The following is an 18,879-nucleotide window of genomic DNA, read 5'->3' as shown; positions in this document are numbered from 1 at the left end:
AATTTGCTGAGGAGGACAGTCTGGGTTATTCCTGCTTCAGCTAAAGGCAAACCCACTCATGCGATTGCTTTTGCTCAGGAACCCGGATGTACTTGTTGTGTAATGTGGGAAGATGGGGAAGTCCAATGTGTACATCAAGGGGATTTGATTTTTGGGGAAAACAGCCAATGAACTCAATTGTATGGTGTTGCCTGCTATGTAGCACCTTTATAGCCCACCAAGTTGATGTCTTCAGGTCAGAAGTGACTGGCCCTGACTTCCCTCCAACCATCATTCCAACAAAGAATGAACTTTGATGTAACCAGACAAGTTCTGTGGTGTCATCAGCAGGAAACAATCCAAAACTGCATGCAGCCTCTGCTGCTCTGAGAGACTGTTACAAGAGATGGAGCCTGACATCATGGACCAGATGAACTCAGCAGCTTTACAGGGATTGGTCCATGTACTAAGGAATGATCTTTGTGTGTGTGTGTATTTATATATATATACATACATATATATGAAACAAGAGTGATGGTAAATTGAAAAATGTATGATCTGAGTATGACGTGAATGGTATGGAATAAGCGGTGGATACTGTCCTGGGTTCAGCAGTAGCAGTCAATTTTCTCTTTCTTAATAGGCGGTGCAGTGCTGTGTTTTTGACTTTCAGCCTGGGAACAGCACTGATAACATCGATGTTTTTAGTTGTTGCTAAGTCATGTTTACTTTGACCAAGGACTTTCTGAGTCTCATGCTCTGCCAGGAAGGAGGGGAAGCTGGGAGGAAGCAGAGACAGGACACCTGACCCAAACTAGCCAAAGAGGTATTCCATACCACAGCACATCATGCCCACTATATAAACTGGAGGCAGTTACCCGGAAGGGCTAGATCAGTGCTTGGTTGGGCTGGGTATCGGTCGGCAGGTGTTGAGCGGTTGTATTCTCTTCCCTTGTTATTTCCCTTATCATTATTATTATTGGTGGTAACAGTAGTGGTTCGTGTTATACCTCAGTTTCTGGACTGTTCTTATCTCAGTCCATGGGAGTTTCATTCTTTTGATTCTCCTCTCCATCCCTCCGGGAGTGGGGGTGGAAGGGGGGAGGGAGTGAGCAAGCCACTGTGTGGTTCTGGGTTGCTGGCTGGGCTTAGACCTCTACAGAAGGCCAGGAAAGTTTGGCTGCACCTGTCTGGTATACCAACCCAGGACACCAGCACAGACACTTCCTGAGTCATATGCTCAAATAATATTATTATACACAGGTTGCTCATGACACAACGGCACCATTTTTTACCACCCTGCTTTGTCCTGGTCTGTCACGGGGACAGGGTGCAGTACCTGCCAGGGGGAGGAGAAAGACAGGAACATGCTATCTCAAGCTCCAGGGTGAGATGCTGGCAGGGCCCCAGGGGCCTACAGTGAAGACAGGGCTGCAGGACATGTTGATCTTGTGATAGTCTCAGTCTTTTAGTGCAAAGGAGGCAGGTGCCCCCAGTGCCCAGGTACAGCAGAAGCCCACCCTCATGGGGCACAGTATGGAGGTTGGAGCCCAGTTCTGCTGCTCATTACCCCCCCAGTCATCCATCAAGGCATTCTCTAAGCCTGGTCTTACCCATCTGCCTAAAGGAGTTGCTCCCAGTTTGCTTCCAAGGGGAACTGATCTCAATGGCAGTTTTAAGAGCCCAAGATAGAAGATGCTACTAAGCACAACCAGAAAAACAGAACTAATCCAGACCCTGTTTCTCCCTGGCTTCTCCAAGCCATAGGAATTTGCACTTTCTCTGAGCCATGTGGAAGTCATGTCCACATACTCCAGGGGTCCCCTTCACCCCCCTCTGCAAGCATCTGGCAGCCGAGCTGCACAAGCCCTCATTGTGCCGGTGCCCAGCTGAGGGGCGGCAGTGCAGGAGCTAAGACAAGGTGTCTCCAAGTGGAGGATGTGAACATGAACCTCCCAGCCAGCTTCCTTCTCCTCCCTCCACCCCCTTCAGCTTTTTTAAAAAAATAAACACTAGCAGAACCTTCCATTCACTGTCCCCATCCAGCATGAAGGATTCACAAAGGGACATTTCTGTTGCACTACCAGAGGGTCCCCTGAGCAGCTGAGCACAAAAGGTTGCCTGTGTCCCACCAGCAGCCAGAATGTCAAAAAGATTATTATTATTTTGGGAGGGGGTATGGGGGTGATTTGGGCCTGAATAAGGTCTCAGTTCAGCTACTTACAGTGCCCAGCATGCAGCATGAGAACTCCCATTTAGCAGAGGTGAGCTGGAATTCCCACCCAGCCCATTAAGCGGATTTATGGTTCCACAAAACAAGGCTGGTAGCAGATAGCATGATAACAGCCCCAGGCTGAGCCCTTCAGGACCTCCAGGAGCCACATACATCTGACACCCATAGGCACAAGCACCAGAGAGCTGCCACTTCCCTGAGTGGGGTGGCTCCATCTCCACACATACAGCCAGGAAGATTTTCAGACAAACGGTGCTTCCCACCCTCTCAGCTCCCCAAACCCTCTTTGCAGCTCCACTGGATGCAAAGGCCAGTTTCCACCCAAATGGCTCTACACAATCAAATCTGTACTCCAGAGCAGCCAGGACTGCTGCTTATTATACAACCAGAAGACAAATAGATCCTCTGGGCTACCCTGAAAACCAGCAACCTACTTACCCCCTCCATCAATCTGCAGATGAATCAAATCCCAGAGTCAGAACCCTGTCCTGAAAGCACCCTGGCACCAGACAGAAAAGGCAGGGCAACAAATAACATCAGTGGGAGCACCAAGCCACACCGACTTGCCCCAGAGCTCAGGGCTGTCGGGTGGGCAGCACCCACCTCCCTGGTGCTCAGATGAGGACTAGCTTAACTGCTGTGCATACCTGCAGCCAAAGGCATGACTCCATGCTGTGGCTACAGGCCCCCCCAGGAAGGGGCAAAGGGAAAGTTGGACTTCCACAGCCATCCCTAAACCAAGGGAGAACCCGGAGTTTAGGGGAAGGGATAATCTTTACTGTCCTGGGTAAAATTTAAGTCTCCCCAGGCAGTACGAAGGTTTGCTCATGCTTCTGGCTCCAGCTCAGTCTCAGCCACCAGCAGCTTAGAGACAACCATGCCAAGTTCAAGGTCTTACACCTGGGTTGGAGCAATCCCAGGCACAGCTACAGGTTGGGCAGAGAAGAGATTCAGAGCAGCCCTGTGGAGAAGGACTTGGGGGTGTTGGTCAATGAGAAACTTAACATGAGCCAGCAGTGTGCCCTCACAGCCCAGAAAGCCAACCGCATTCTGAGCTGCCATCAAAAGGAGCATGACCAGCAGGTCAAAGGAGGTGATCCTGCCCCTCTACTCTGCTCTCGTGAGACCTCACTTGGAGTATTGTGTACAGTTCTGGTGTCCTCAACATAAAAAGGACATGGAACTGTTGGAAGAAGTCCAGAGGAGGGCCACGAGGATGATCAGGGGACTGGAGCACCTCCTGTATGAAGACAGGCTGAGAAAGTTGGTCCTGTTCAGCCTGGAGAAGAGAAGGCTGCGTGGAGACCTCATAGCAGCCTTCCAGTATCTGAAGGGGGCCTATAAGGATGCTGGGGAGAGACTCTTTATTAGGGACTGCAGTGACAGGACAAGGGGTAACGGGGTCAAAGTGAAGTTTGACCCTTTAAGTAAGGGGAAATTTAGATTGGATATAAGGAAGAAGTACTTTACTTTGAGGTTGGTGAGTCACTGGAATGGGTTGCCCAGGGTGGTTGTGAATGCTCCATCCCTGGCAGTGTTCACGGCCAGGTTGGACAGAGCCTTGGGTGATATGGTTTAGTGTGAAGTGTCCCTGCCCATGGCAGGGGGGTTGGAACTAGATGATCTTAAGGTCCTTTCCAACCCTAACTATTCTGTGATTCTGTAAATGTGTCCCACTCCATTTATCTGCCAGGTATAACCAGGAGGACCTCAGACTTCTGCTTTGTTCCTCTAAACCATCACAGGCCTGGGAGGGAAGACAAGAGAAGGCCAAAAAGCCCACTACCTCTGACTAGGCACAGCTGGTTGTCTGCAAAACAGCCCTGACAGGGTACAACTTGACCAGAGACAGTAGACCCTGCCAACTCACTGGCTTGGGCATAGAGAGCAGCCTCCCATCCAAAGAAAACCTGGAGGTAGCCAGGGCACAGGGAGAATGCTGGTAGTCATGGTCCCATCAGTTCTGCAGGACACTTGGGAAGTGACACCCAAAAGGTGACACAGGATAGGCACAGTCCAGCCCTCACTGTGACTTACTAGCTTGGATGACCATTTTGACGAGACCATGGCCCAACCACTACACAGGCAGCTCACTGACCAGTCACATCAGCTGGTTTGAGTTTCTGCCTTCACAACTCCTTGCTAAAAGCCTTTGCTGCTGGGGCATGCAGCAGAGCTCCCTTGACTTTACATCCCTTGACATTACAGAGGAAGAAGCTGCAGCTTTCCAGAGGTTTGGGTGGGGTGGGGAGGGGTGGGGTTGTTTGCTTCTGACTTCCTGGAGGGTCTCGCAAAGCCCAGTTCCAGCAGCTCTGCCTGGGGCACAGCAGTAGGGAAAGAAAACTGTGCAGGATCTGTAAAACCCTGGCAGGTGGTTTCCTCCAGAAACAGGAGCCTCTCGATGGAACTTGCAACCCCAGCAGTGAGCAATAAAAGCAAGCACTTTCATTTGCAAGCTACAGCCTGGCTCACTCCAGAGCCTGCACAGACATCCACTGCTCAGCATACAGTGGGACCAGGGAAAAAAAGCAGGGCCCAGTACTGGTTTCTACACAGACTGTGGTGCGAGGCCAGATGGGGTTGTTCTTTGGACCTCACAGGAGGAGCAGGTGAGGAGCTCCTGGAGCCTGGGAACAAAGAGGTGCCTCTGCAGCAGGCAGCAACTTGGGGGGCAGGGCAGGGGGCTGTGCCATTATGAATTAGCTGTTCTACAGGAGCCTGGGAGCAGCTCAGCTCTGTGGAAGTCTCCAGCTCATTTTCTGTGACTGATCATCTCCCCAGCAATCCCCTCTGAAAGTCCTGCCTGCCTGCCAGAGGAGAGGCCCTGAGGCAACTGCCAAGGTGGTGAGAAGCACTGTGAGCCAGAAGGCAAGGCGGGACCCACCCCGAGCAGGAGCTCCTGTCTGACAGATTAGGCTGGTAGCTCCAGCAGGCTCTCCCAATCTTCCTGGGAGCTCAGGCCTGACCAGGCTCATCACTGAGCTCTTCTTCCAGGCTCCAGGCCTCTTAGCTGAGTCTTCCACCCAAAGTGAGGCCTGCTTGGCAAGAGCCAACAGGAAGAACAGGGAGAGCTCCAACATCTTCCTGGCAGGCAGGAGCTCTGTATGCACTGCAACAGACATCACCAGCAGAAAGAACACCACCCCTGCCCAAAAGCAGAACAACCAGAACAATTCTTCTGCACCAAGTAGAACAACTACAAGAACATAAACCAAAGGCCACTCACATATCAGTAACTTACAGAAAACCTCACCAAAGCCATAACTCAACTAAGCTAGAAAGTGGGTCTGCTGCCCAGCAGGACCAGCACACTCCTGCTGAGTGCTTTCCAGGATAAGGAGACAATGGCCAGGCCCCCACCACCAGCAGAGAGCACATGCATTTCTCCACCTTCCCCAGGCTCATGGGCTGCATAAGAACATTAAGTGTCTGACTTGGAATGACTTGAAATCCCAAGTGCCCTTTGCACATCCTTGTATGACCTGCCACTTCCCCAGGCTGGCAGGCAGAGGGAACAGGCTCCCCTCTTCTCAGCAGGTGAAGAGCCCACTCTAGGAAGGGGTCTCCCAGGAACACAGGCTCCCATGGGACCTCTGGGGGATTGGCAGCAGTCTGTGGCCCACTGAGAGCTGCAGCAAAAGCCAAGCAGCAAGTCTCCAGAGGAGAGGAGGGCACAGGCTCCAGGCTAGACAAGATGGGCAGACAAGAGCATGTGGCTCTGCAGCTTTAAGAGCCCTCTCTCCCAGCACACAGCATCAAGGAAAAATCTGACATGTTTTTTTCTGGTGGATGTTAACAGACAAGCTAAAACAGCCAGTTGCCTTTTCCACTCATTTTCCACACAGCCCCCTGGGAGACCTGCTAATGAAAGAACCGATTATGCCCCTGCAGAGGAACAGGCAGATAGGGTGGGAGCAGCAGTGGTTCCAGGAGCCCAGCATGTCATTTGCACACCTCGGGAAGAAAAAGCTGCAGGGGAGGGTGCCCTGTGGTAGAGATCCCTACTGCAGGCTGCCTGACAGCAACAGCTGTTGCTAGGCTGCCTAAGCAGGCAGCCTAGCCCTGCAAATACCTGGGGCAGGTGTTCAGGACCTCATTGGCTTTGCAAGATGATGTTGGTGGCAGCATCAGCACAGCTCCTCATGAAGCCCTCACTTCCTGAGCAAGACAAGGTGCCACCCAGGGGCACAGCAGCCTGTCCACACAGGGGACACCCTCATAGTTCCATAGCTGGCAGCTGGAAGTGCCAGGGAAAGCAGCTCACCCCAGCCCCTGACACTGGGGAGAGTCTGAACTAGCCCTATATCACCCCGGGGCACAGGAGGCCCCTCTTCCTGCTCAATACCAGGCCTGTATCTCACAAGTAGCAGAGCTGTGCTTGGAAAGAGAATAAACCTTTTCCAGCCCTGTGCAGCTGCTTGCACAGCTCAAGCCCTGAATGGCTGCCTTTATGCTGTAGCTGCTGTCACAAGCCACACTCTGGAGACCACAAATAGCAGCAAATAGCTGCGGGGTTTGTGTTTCCATGCAGGCTGCAGCATGCTGGCTAATAGAGGAGGTATAGCTCCTGTCACATGCTGGCTCCCCGGCCCTGACAGGTGGCCCAGGGCACACAATGTTGCTTCTTTCCCCTCCAGGGAAGGGACTACAAAGGGGCTGCTGCAGCTGCCACCTTTCTTCCCCACCACATACCTCCAAGCAGGTGAGGGGAAGGACCCTGCGGAACACAGGACCCCCAGGCAGGGCAGAGGCTGGGGACCCCCATGGGGTCTGGCTCATACATACATTTCCCACCGCTCTTCAGCAGGTTGCTGAGGCTGACAGGCAGTGCCCAGGAGCTCATTCCTCAGGGTATGGCAGCTCCACACCTTCAGGTCCAAGTGGCTCTGAGCTGTGACATTGCTGCAGAGACCAGAGAAGGGGTCCATCATTGTGGCCTCAACCCTGAGTCTGGATAGAGGCACCCACCAGCTGAGATTCAGCTGCCCCCAGGCCAGCAGTGCCTGCAGAGAGGCGGTGGGGCAGAGCTGGGGCTGCAGCTCCAGGTGTTGGGAGCAATTTCATGGCCACAGGAGGACCAACGCGTCCCTGGAGCCATGTCCCAACAGCAGCCGAGGAGAGGAAGCAGCAGAGCCCAGCCGATAGCTGCCCCACTTACCTGAGTAGGACACAGGGCAGTGCTGCCATCCCCAGCCCCTGCTCCCCCGAGAAGGTCTCCCACCCTGGGGTGTAGACAGAACATACACCCAGACCAGAAACACCCAAAATTCAAGTTCCCCACCATGGGGCTCCCAGCCCCACCTCCAGCGAGGCAGCAGAACCCACCTTTCACAGAGAGCTGGGACTTCTCATAGGGTGGCCCGGCCCTGGCCCTGCTGGAGCTCACAGCAGCCATGGCATCACCCCTGTCTGGAAGCAGAGAGGGAAGACACCCCTTAGTACCTCTCCCACAGTGTGGGGGAAGCCAAGGCTGCACTGGGATCCCAGGTCAGCCCCTCTGAGCTCAAATGTAGCCCAGACATGACTGCAAGTGACCCACATAGCAGGTAGACTTGGCAATGGACAAGTACACACCTGGTGAACACAGGTTCCCTCTCACTCCTGATAAATCAGCCCTGCACCAGAGGCAATGGCAATGCTGCACCCTAGGGAGACAAACCCCTCTTCAACAGCACTGCCGCAGCCTGAGGAAATCTGAGCCAAGGTGGGCAGTGCTCAGCCCTCTGGACACCTCATTTTGGTGGCTGCAGCTCACCCTTACCCAAAGTTGGCTGCTGATTACAGCCAGCATGAGGAGCAAGCAGTCTCCAAAGACGCGCAGTCTCACACCCTGCTCTACGCTGCAGAGCAGCAGCACACACCAGCAGCCTACACCAGCTCACGAGCAGCAGCAGCACCACCACCAGCTCACCAGCAGCCTGCATGGCAACCATGCAGGGGATCCCATGGAAAGGATGAGGCAGTGACACCAGCAGAATAGAGGAAGGTACAGTCACAGTATGGGGAAGCAGCCACATCCCTCAAGGACAGTCTGGGTCTCTTCCTAGCAGCAAAATCCCACAGGAAAACTGGTCCCATCTACTCTAATACACTGTGGAGAGGACGGGGACCCACAGCTGCTTCGTACAAAGAGAAGGATCACACTGCAGAGCAGGCTACAAGCCCAGATCTCCACTTACCCAAGCACTCACCACTTCCTCACTCTCTGGCACCATGCCACTGTCACCACAGGCACAGCGCTTCCCTCGCCCCTTCTGCTGCAGCTTCCCCCTGGAATCATTCGCCAGGGACAGGGATCAGGCAGGAGGGATGCAGGCTGCAATACCCAGCAGAACACGTGGCTGGGCCAAAACAACTGACCGCGGAGTAGAAGGATGTCACATATTGTGCAGAAGCACAAGGTGCTTGGTCTGGGACCACAGAATCAGCTATCACTTGTCCTGTCCTCCTGAGCCTGTGGGCAGCACTCCTCTCTGCACTTCCCAGGCAGAAGAGCTGGAGAGGCTGTGCCTATGGTAGGTATCAAGGTCACAGACCAGAAGGTCCCTGCCTGCACAAGCCCGACACAACGGGGCAGAAGAGGGCATTTGCTGCACATCCCTGGGCAGGAGCAAAAAGGACTCTCAGTCCTGTTGTCCAGGGCAGTGACAAGGGTTCAGATGGGGTTAAATCTGATCCTCTCCCCCCAAGCCACCAAAGCCAAGGGCACCCCTCCTGCCTGGCCCTGGCCTGGAGCACCTGCCAATTTAATTGGGGGAGGGAAGGACAAAAAGGGGAGAAGAGCATCTCCAACATTCCAGCCTCTACCACTTCCCTCTTTGCACAGGAGTCTCTCATTCCTGCCCTCTCCCCACACCATAATTAGACTTTACCAAGCTCCATCCCAAAGCCATAATCCTTTTTTATCCCCCTCTTATGAACCAGTGTTTCTGCCCTCCATCCTCTTCTCCATGCCAGCCTCACACAACCTGACCTCACCCCCCCAACATGGCAAACCTGCCCAGTATCCCATGCTCTGCCCAGAGCCAGCCTATGCCTGGCACAATCCCCACCTCTATCTGGAAAACCTTGCCTGGTACCACACTGGCCACTGTCTCAACTCTATCAGATAGAGGCAGGAGGCTCACTAACACATGCTGATCCCCACCCACTCACCAGTGGGGGAGAGCTGGGGGAGATCTTACACAAATGCACTTGCTATTACTACAGTTACTCCTACTGCCATTATCCCAGCCCACAGATCACCCTGACCTTCCCTCAAGTTACTGTTAACTCTTTGTGTTTGTTATGACTCTCCAGCTCCACATCACCATTTACCTCATTAGTGCCATTAAGAAGGCCCACAGAACACAGGTACATGCACCCGTCCTAAGACGCACCTTCCGCACCAGATTGTGATCAGCCCGTGACCAGCCTGCTGGACCGACCAACAGCAAAACTTGTCCTTTGGGGCCTTTCTCATGCCACTATTAGCAAACTGCGCCTCAGGTATAGTGCTAAGGGGCAAGGGCCCTGTTGTGGTTTGAGCCCAGCCACGCAGCCTCTCTCTCACTGCCCCCCTTCCTCCTCCCACTCCCGGAGGGATGGGGAGGAGAATCAAAAGAATGTAATTCCCACTGGTTGAGATAAGAACAGTCCAGTAACTAAGGTATAACACAAACCCACTACTGCTACCACCAATAATAATAAGGGAAATAACAAGGGAAGAGAATACAACCGCTCAACACCTGCTGACCAATACCCCGCCTGACCGAGCAGTGATCAAACCCTTCAGTGCCACGGAATGGACTCAGTCAGAGACCAATGTGATCAGACAAAAAGCCATTTATTGCAAAGCATTAACTCCTTATATACTATTGCTTACACACACCTACAGCAATTTGGCATATCATGATTGGATACTTGTCTTGAAGACCCTTAGTGACTAACATATAATTGGTTAAGCACAGGTGTGAGAACTTGACCTCGAACGCTTGCCAACAGTCCACAGTTCTCATCACTCAGTGAATTCCAGCTTCTTCTTATCTTGCTTGCTTAAGCCTCCTCGGGCCTCTCACGGCCTTGCTGTATCTTTCGGAGTTATTCAGAGCTCATGTACCAACTATCCATTCTCCTGTGAGAACACTGTCTCCACATCTCCCCCTTTTTAGTTTTACTAAAAGTTTTTTACAATTTGGTGTGTCTGCTCTATCACTGCTTGACTTGTGTAACATAACAACCCACTACTCTAGGCAGCTTTATTTTATTAAGATTACTCTGATTTGAAGTCACTTGAACCTTTATAACATGTGGCATACCAGTGAATCCTACACACCATGTAACAGGTTGGAATAATGAGGATTTAACAGATGTGCCCAGTGTACTTGTCTGTTACCCATGGTCACACATAATAGAATAGATATTACAAAGATTTCTGTCATTGCTGTTTCTTTATGTTGTTGAGTTCTGGCTTTATACGTTTCTCTGGCAGTCAGTATGGTCCTGTTGATAGCTGTACACAGCTGGGCCTGCCCTTTTTCTCCTGGATGGCTCTCTGATAACAGCGGAGGCCATCCCTCACATCAAGGTCTGGTATAGCATGTGGCCCCACCGCTCCATGCCTGCTGGGTTGCAGCCAGCAGCAGAGCTAAAGGTTCTTCTTGGTGGCAAACACAGAGGCCAACCCAGTCTTGTCCTTGACTGTGGTAGCAGGCATTTGGTCAATATCAGTCCTTGAACATTGTTGTCAATGCAGAGTTTCACCTGCTTCACCCAGTAACAAGTCACTACTATAGCAAAGCACACACAGATTTACATTAGCAGAGTAACTATTACAGAGTGTATCAGCATGTTGAAGATGTTGATGGCAGCGAGGGACTAACCAAAGAAATTTCTTACAGTGGAGTTCTCCCACCCTCTTAATTTGTTCCATTATCTGCTTTACAACACTACCATCATATTAGAATCTTTCTAGGTTTTGCCTTAGCATTTTCTAGCAGCTGCTGCAAATTTGCATGCTCTAACATCTCTTTTACAAGTGATAAATCCATACAATACAAGGTATAGTTTCTTATTAGCAACTGGCTAGTAAATACAGGTGGTTTTATACACAAAATCACAGCCTCTAATAATAGCTACTTTACAAGTATGCATATTCAAGCTGTTACTTTTCAGTTGCCCCCAAGTGATGTTTTGCAAGCATTCATTTCTCTCTATCTCATTCTGCTTGGGGTTTTCACAGTCAGCTCCTGTAGCTGATGCGAGTTCTTCCACTCATCTGTCCCACTCATGGCAAGGCTTGACAAACTTTGCAGGCAGCTGCCATGGATCTGTAGATAGGAGGACACAAATATACCCCTTCCTCCGGGTTATCAGTTCTTGAGAAATAGACAGGATAAAGTGATTCCTTAAAGCAGAAGCATTCTGATGCAAACAGAATGTGAAGCAGCTGCAGAAGTAAACTGCACCTTTGTAACAGTCAAGGACTTTGCTCCATCATTACACGCCCTTTTTTTTTTTTTTCTCTCTGTCACACATGCATAATCAAAAGCAATATTTCCTAACCCCTATGGCTCAGACCACATTGTAACATTATAAGGGGGGTTTCCTTGAACCCTTTATATTTGATCAGCCTGTGGCGCACTGGTCTCCATGATCTCATTTTTTTACTTTAACGTCTCTAAAACAGTTCTCCAAACGACTAACAAACTTTTCACAGCATCATTGCCTTTCATGGCTGCATTCCACAGTTTAACTCCTGCCCCATTCCACAAGGATATCTCAAATCCAGTAGACTCATCAATCTCTGGGTAATGCATCTTCAACCATTTCAGCACTAACTTTAAGTCTGTCTCTTTAAAGGTTGCTCCCTTCACCTTAAGAAGGACTGAAAACATCCATAAAACAGAGGCTTCTTTCTTAGTAATTTTTTCCCAAGTCTCGAGATTAAAGGCTTCGCCAACTCCCACAATTAACTCCTTTTCCTTACTCCAGAGCAACAATCTTTTTAGCATAGCTTCATCATAGTCTGTCCCTCTCACAGAGAGGATATGTTGGAAGAGCTTAAGTATTGCTTCTTCTTCTTTACTTAACTGTTTTCCCATCCTTAAGCTCGCTTCCAACCATCCAGCTGCTCACCTTATTTGCACTGCGCAGTGTCTTCCGGGCTCACAAGGCTCCGATCCAAGGATTCCCTCCTCCGAGGCTTCTGCCTCCCAATCTTGGCCCAGCCAGATCGATTCCAGCCAATTTCTTCACGGCCCAGCAATTCACACCCTCTTCCATTTCAATGTGAACTTATAGAGGGTCCCTATTTGGGCACCTTTTGCCGCAGAATGCACTTAATCAGAGATCAATATGATCAGACAATAAGCCATTTATTGCAAAGCATTAACTCCTTATATACTATTGCTTACACACACCTACAGCAATTTGGCATATCATGATTGGATACTTGTCTTGAAGACCCTTAGTGACTAACATATAATTGGTCAAGCACAGGTGTGAGAACTTGACCTCGAACGCTTGCCAACAGTCCACAGTTCTCATCACTCAGTGAATTCCAGCTTCTTCTTATCTTGCTTGCTTAAGCCTCCTCGGGCCTCTCACAGCCTTGCTGTATCTTTCAGAGTTATTCAGAGCTCACATACCAAATATCCATTCTCCTGTGAGAACACTGTCTCCACACTTCCGGGTAACTGCCTCCAGTTTATATACTGGGCATGACGTATGGAATACCTCTTTGGTCAGTTTGGGTCAGGTGTTCTGTCTCTGCTTCCTCCTGGCTTCCCCTCCTCCCTGGCAGAGCATGAGACTCAGAAAGTCCTTGGTCAGAGTAAACATGCCTTAGCAACAACATCGGTGTTATCAGTGTTGTTCCCAGGCTGAAAGTCAAAAACACAGCACTGCACCAACTACTAAGAAGGAGAAAAATTACTGCTACTGCTGAACCCAGGGCAGGCCCACAGTGGGGACTCTGATCCCTGCCTGAGTATCTTGTGACATGCAATGCCCCCAAGAGCCAGCCACTGCTTTCCTCACCATACCCCTCCTACATAAGAAGCCAACAGAGACCCATCCCACTTGGGCTGCATCTTTTTTTTGTTTTTTTCAAATCTTGACTCTTCTTTCCATTTTCTCTTTGCCTCATTTCTCTGTCCCTTACTTTGACGTCCCAAATCACATTAAATACCTCTCAACCTCCAGAGGACCCCCTCCGTACTCAGGGCACAGCTTTCCACCCTTCCCGAGCCAGCCTGGGCCCAGCATGCTCCCTCATGCCTATAGGTTTCTCTCCTTTGAAGGACAAGGCCGCCTCTCCCCAGGTTTCCCTGCCTGAGATTCCTACTACCAGCAGCCCACCCTTGTCCCCCAGAGCAGGAGGCAGCCCTGCTGCCTCACCGCGAGCAACAAAGGCCGTCCGTCCAAGGGCACCATGAAGGGGAAGCAGCAACCAAGGAAACCCAGTCCAAGGAACCTGCCACCCAAGACTGAGCCTTACCTCACCAAGACTGGACCAGAACAGCACCCGCAGCCCAACATAACATCTCATCTCCCTCTCCCCAAGCCCTAACCATCAGACAAAAGCATCACATCAAGACCAAGTCTCAGTTTGCCCCACAGCCTGAAATATGGATAACCACTCCACTTCTGGCTACAGCATCCTCTGTTATGTGACATAAGTTGGTCACCTGACCATGCCGCTTGGAAGCGGTCACATGGGTTGTGGACCCTGTCACTCCCGGCATACTCTACACGGGACTACAGCTCCTAGCATGCCACGCGGTGCGGCTATGGGGTGCTTGGAGTGCATATTGTGGCCAACACCAGGGTATCCTGAGCACTACCCCGCTGCAGGTACTCGGGAGCACCTGGAGGAATTGAGGGAAATCAGGCGATCTGGCCCATGCTGACTGTGCTGCCCGCAGGACATCGCCCAGAACTTGTACATTGTGATTGAGGTGCTGGCTGAGATCTGGGACTGGCCAATGTGTCGTCGCCTGGCTGCGCTACACTACGAGCTGTGCCTCTGATGCCTGGGGCCCGATCTCTTACTCCTCAGTAAGTACCCGGGTGGTCCTGAGAAGCCCTGTAGCATGGCCTGGGCACTGTGCCTCGGGGCGTTACTGTAAAAGATGGTCGAAGAAACTCTCTAAGACTCAATTTGGAATTTTAGAAAGCAGCATTCTTTATTGCAGCGCTGGGAGCACAAGCGAATCATTTCGCAAAGGTGAGCGCACCCGTTACTCGCCAGCAGTGGCGTATATATTTAGCATACTCATGCATATTTATGTTTTCCCCATGAACTAATTATATTTGCATTTTAATTATGCATGTGCTTTCTTGCTGAGTGGGAGTCTCTGGGGGTCTCTGGTGATCTCTGTCAGTCTTCCTCACTGTGTTTATTGAATGATCTCAGTGCTTGCACATGCTCACAAGGTCCTAGTGCCGAGTTAGCAGTTGGTATGTCCTTGCTTCTGTTCTGTTACAGTCTCGCTCCGTGCTGGGTGCCACTCTGCTATCTTGAAGGCTGTCATCCTTGGTCTTATTTACTGTCTCCTTAGTTGTCAGTCCTGTGATGTTCCTTCCCATCAGCTCAACATTCTCTCTGTGTTAGCAAGTTAGAACAGTTTGGCCTATTCTACTATGTTAAAGGCACACACACTATTGTTAGTTTAAACCTATTATTTAAGTTTACAAAGGTAAATAATAATGAAATAAGGTTTCTAATGTGATTTTAAAGTTATTTTTGAATTGCAGAATCACCTTATTGTGAAGGTGCCACCATATCATGACCAGCAAATAACCTCAGCTGTTTCTGTGGGAATATATGTGGTAACCAATGCTGGAAGATTGCACGATGTGAAACCATTTATGAACACTCCAGACACATGTATGTGAAATAGAAAACCGGAGCAAGGAAGGGGCAGTTTTACCTGCAAAGCATCTTGGTTTTGATTTTTAGCTGGACATTCCTTACTCCCTACATGTCAGCAAATTAGAACAACTTGCTTTATTACATTTTTATGTAATATAGTTACTTTACTACATTATGTAATATTACTAATTATGTAATAATTACTGCATTAAACTCATACACATTATTGTATTTGATATGTTAGCTTAAACCTGCAACTTAAGCCTATGGGGGCGGGGCGGCAGCTCCCCACTACTAAGACGAACTGCTCCCTTTCCTTCTTTGCCTTCCTCTCTGTTTTGTTTGGTTTTTTTTCCCCTTCCCTTCCCTTCCCGTGACTGACTTCTCCAATAAGACTAGGGACTACCCCGGCCTCTCAGCCACCGACCTGCAGGTTCTTGCCCTCACCTGCCAGCTGCAGGCTGAGACCAACGACCTCGGCTGCCTCTGCTGGGACCCCCAGGAGAAGTTGTGTCTGTGTATCTTTCCCAGGGATGGGGCCTCATCCTCAGAATCCTCCAGCATCCTGGTCCCTCCCCAGGTGTGGCTTAGCTCTGCCCTGTGGCACCCCAAGGTCCCCCCTACACCTCACTGGCTTCTCCCTGCCCTCCATGGTAAGGGACAGAGCTGCATTGCTCCAAGGTAAGGCACTGGGGCTGGGGATGCAGCCCTGCAGAGTCCCTGGGCAGCAGTGAGCAAAGGGCTCTTGTCCTGTGTTCCCCCCACACCACAAGCACCCAGGGAAGGGCCAGCATTAGCCCAGTCCCTGAGAACTGGTGAGCCCCCCTCTCTAGCATTGAGGAGGAGTTGCAGGAGCTGATGATGAGACCCAGTGCCTCCTCTCCTTGCTGGCTGTGCCACCCCTGATCTGTCTGGCATTTCTGACCTCCACTGCATGTGCCATAACCAATTGTCTACTCCACCCCAGGAAGCTTAAGCCACCTCTGTTAGCCCAGAGACCCCTGAGGAGCACCAGAGCTCAGAGCATGAGGCCGGTGGTGATGAGGAGGACAAGGAGGAGTGATGATGAGGGTTGGATAACACTCAGCAACCTCAAGCAGGTCCATCAGGACACAAGGCACTGTGATACTGCTCCTGACAGCATCCAGGTCAGCTGAATCACCATGGACTTCGCCATGCAGGTAGGTGCCAGTCACTGTCTTGCATGGGATGGCTCCATCCTCAAACATGTGGGGGATGGCAGATTCTCAAAACTATTTGAACTTCTGGGCTGGTTAAACCAGCACACAGAGACAGAGGAGTCTCCAGACAGGCTGAGTGCAGCTTTGCAACAGCCTCTTTTATCTTAAACCCAGCCCATTCTCTCTGTGGCAGAGGCTCCTGCACAAAGCCTGTTGGTGTAGCTCCTGACAGCCTCTCTCTTGCCTGGGCTGGCAGACCCCAGTGAAAGCTCCCAGCAGTCCCAGCTCACAGGATCCTGGTTTCTTCCTCCTTGTTGCAGAACATGCTGCTGCAACTGGGCCTCCATGTGCTGGTGGTCAATGGCATGCTGATCCACCAGGCCAGGAGCTACATCCTGTGCTGCCACAGCTGCTTCAGGTGAGCATGAGTGCACAGAGCCATGCTGCTCTCAGCATGGTGCTTGCCAAGGCTGGGTGGATGATCCCCTCTTCCATGGCCTGGGGAGCACTAAACTTCCCTCCCCTCCCCCATCCCTGTCTTGCAGGACCACTTCAGATATGACAAAAGTTTTCTGTCCCCACTGTGTGGTAAGAAGACCCTGAAGAAGATTGCAGTGAACATCAGTGATGATGGGAGCCTCCACATGCACTTCTGCAGTCCCAAGGTGCTGAACCCCTGATGGCTCAGGGTGAGTGTATATCGTGCTGGGTGCTGCTGCTGGGACAAGAGTCTGGCCTGTGGCCAGGGGGGTTGGAGGGAGCCATCAGCTGGCAGGAGTCAAAGTGAATCCATGATCATCCTCCAGCTGTTCCACCCAACTCCATGGCTTTTGGGCTTCATTTGCTCAGTTCTTCTCTAGAGGCCTGTAGTCACCTTTAAGTACCTGAAGGTGACAAGTTGCCCCTGAAGCAAGTTTAACAAACAACTGCTTTTCTCTTGGCAGTACCAGATGCCAGCCCCCGGAGGAAGGAAGCATGCCAACAACCCTCAACTGGTGGAAGACCAGCCCTTCCCACAGCAGTGCCTGTCCTGCAAGGCCAGGCAGAAGATCAATGTCTTTGACCCTGATTACATTGCCAGGGTCTCACCCTTTGTGGAGAATGACATCTATAGCTGCACAGCCAACCTCCAGATGCAGGATGTGGCTCTGGGCACAGACAGGAGGTGCCTGAACCCCAATGCTGTGACAAAGAAGTTTGTGAAGAGGAAGTGAAGGGCAGGAGGAGTCCTTGCAGTCACTGCTGCAAGGGAAGGACCATCTGCCTGGGTGTTGCATGTTGCTGCCCGAAGGCTCTGGGAAGGGGCAGGGGCTGGGCCTTTCCTTCTGTGCTCCTCTGATACCCAAAGAGCAGCCATGACATGGGGATGATAGTTGTTAGGGAGGCTCCAACTCAGGATGGCCTGCCAGACACCAGGCAAGGTAGTGGCTTCCTTGCTTGGCCCCCAGTATGCCCCAGGCCATGGCTGTGTTGCTAATAAATACCAGAACCACAACACTGTGGCTCAGTCTTGTGTTCGTGGCTGTCTGGGCTGGGCTCAGAGGCCAGTGTATGCCTTTCTCTGAGCTCTGAGAGGAAGAGGAGGCTGGGGAGACAGGCAGGTTTTCTCAGGGTTTTTTTTTGTCCTGTGGCACTAATGGGCAGTGGATAACAAGTGCCTGCAGCAGGGTCAACAGCTCCAGAAGGGCAGATGCTAGCAGCAGGGGGGGTTGCATTTGCTCTGCTATGGCACAGTCATGTCTGACCCTGGCAGTAGGCACAGGCCTGAAAAGGGAGGCACTGGGGTAGTGGTATGGGCTAGGAAAAGCCTTTTGGATAAATCTGCTTAAATCTTTGGCAGTGAAGTGTTCTGCCCAGCTCTGGGAGTAACTGTAGTTACCACTTTTTCAAAATAACAAATACTGGCTGCTGGCCCCCACGGTCCTGATGGAGGTCACTGACCCTGGGGGGGGGGGGGGGGAGGCAGCAGGAAGGGAGACAGCCACTGAGCCTCAGCAAACCCAGGGTGTTTTAGCACATTAGCATAAATACACCAAAGGTGCAGATAAAGGAAGACTGCAAGCAAGGCAGTAACTCCCATCACCTTGTCCTAGGATTTCTGACATCACCTCCCTTTGTTGGAGGAACCCGTCTGCATTGCCCCCAGGGCCCTCACAGATGGAATTCTGCTTTGGACTGACTGAAAGGAAGTCCCTAGAACACTCTGTAACTTGCAGGCTTGGGTTGAGGTGGAGCACCATGAAGGTTACTTTGGACTCTGAAGTCAAGAAGAAACACTACAGTATTTTTTTACATGCACAGGCGTGACACGGTGCCTTTACTCACACAGCAGCTCCAACAGGACACTCAGCCAGCACAGGCTCCTGCCATTCCAATTCTTCCTGACCCCAGCTCCATATGGTTCCCAGGTGGGTCAATTCCATACTGAGGAACAGCATTTTCTCCCAGCAGAGAGGAGATGCCCTTGGAAAAAAAACACAAGACTTTACACTGCAAAATGAAAACTTTCATTGTTTTATTCTTGACTGCAGCTGTTTACAGAAATATAGTTGTGAGTATACAAATGACCCAATAGAAGCAAAATATTTTTGGTTTTTTAATATTCAACAAATTATCACAGGATAGCTAAA

At 51.0% G+C, this 18,879-nt stretch overlaps 2 pseudogenes; one reads left to right on the top strand and one right to left on the bottom strand.

Annotated features, from left to right (window-relative positions):
* LOC117437992 (NEDD4-like E3 ubiquitin-protein ligase WWP2) overlaps positions 1-7,610 on the bottom strand; it is a 46,274-nt pseudogene extending 38,664 nt beyond the window's left edge.
* A 160-nt stretch (positions 7,611-7,770) lies between these two features.
* LOC117437991 (RNA-binding protein NOB1-like) lies at positions 7,771-17,463 on the top strand (annotated as a pseudogene).
* Positions 17,464-18,879: the final 1,416 nt, after the last annotated feature.

The sequence above is a fragment of the Melopsittacus undulatus genome, chromosome W (assembly GCF_012275295.1).
Source record: "Melopsittacus undulatus isolate bMelUnd1 chromosome W, bMelUnd1.mat.Z, whole genome shotgun sequence".
NCBI lineage: Eukaryota > Metazoa > Chordata > Aves > Psittaciformes > Psittaculidae > Melopsittacus > Melopsittacus undulatus.
Note: the sequence above shows the minus strand (reverse complement) of the source record. Positions and strands in the feature narration are given on the sequence as shown.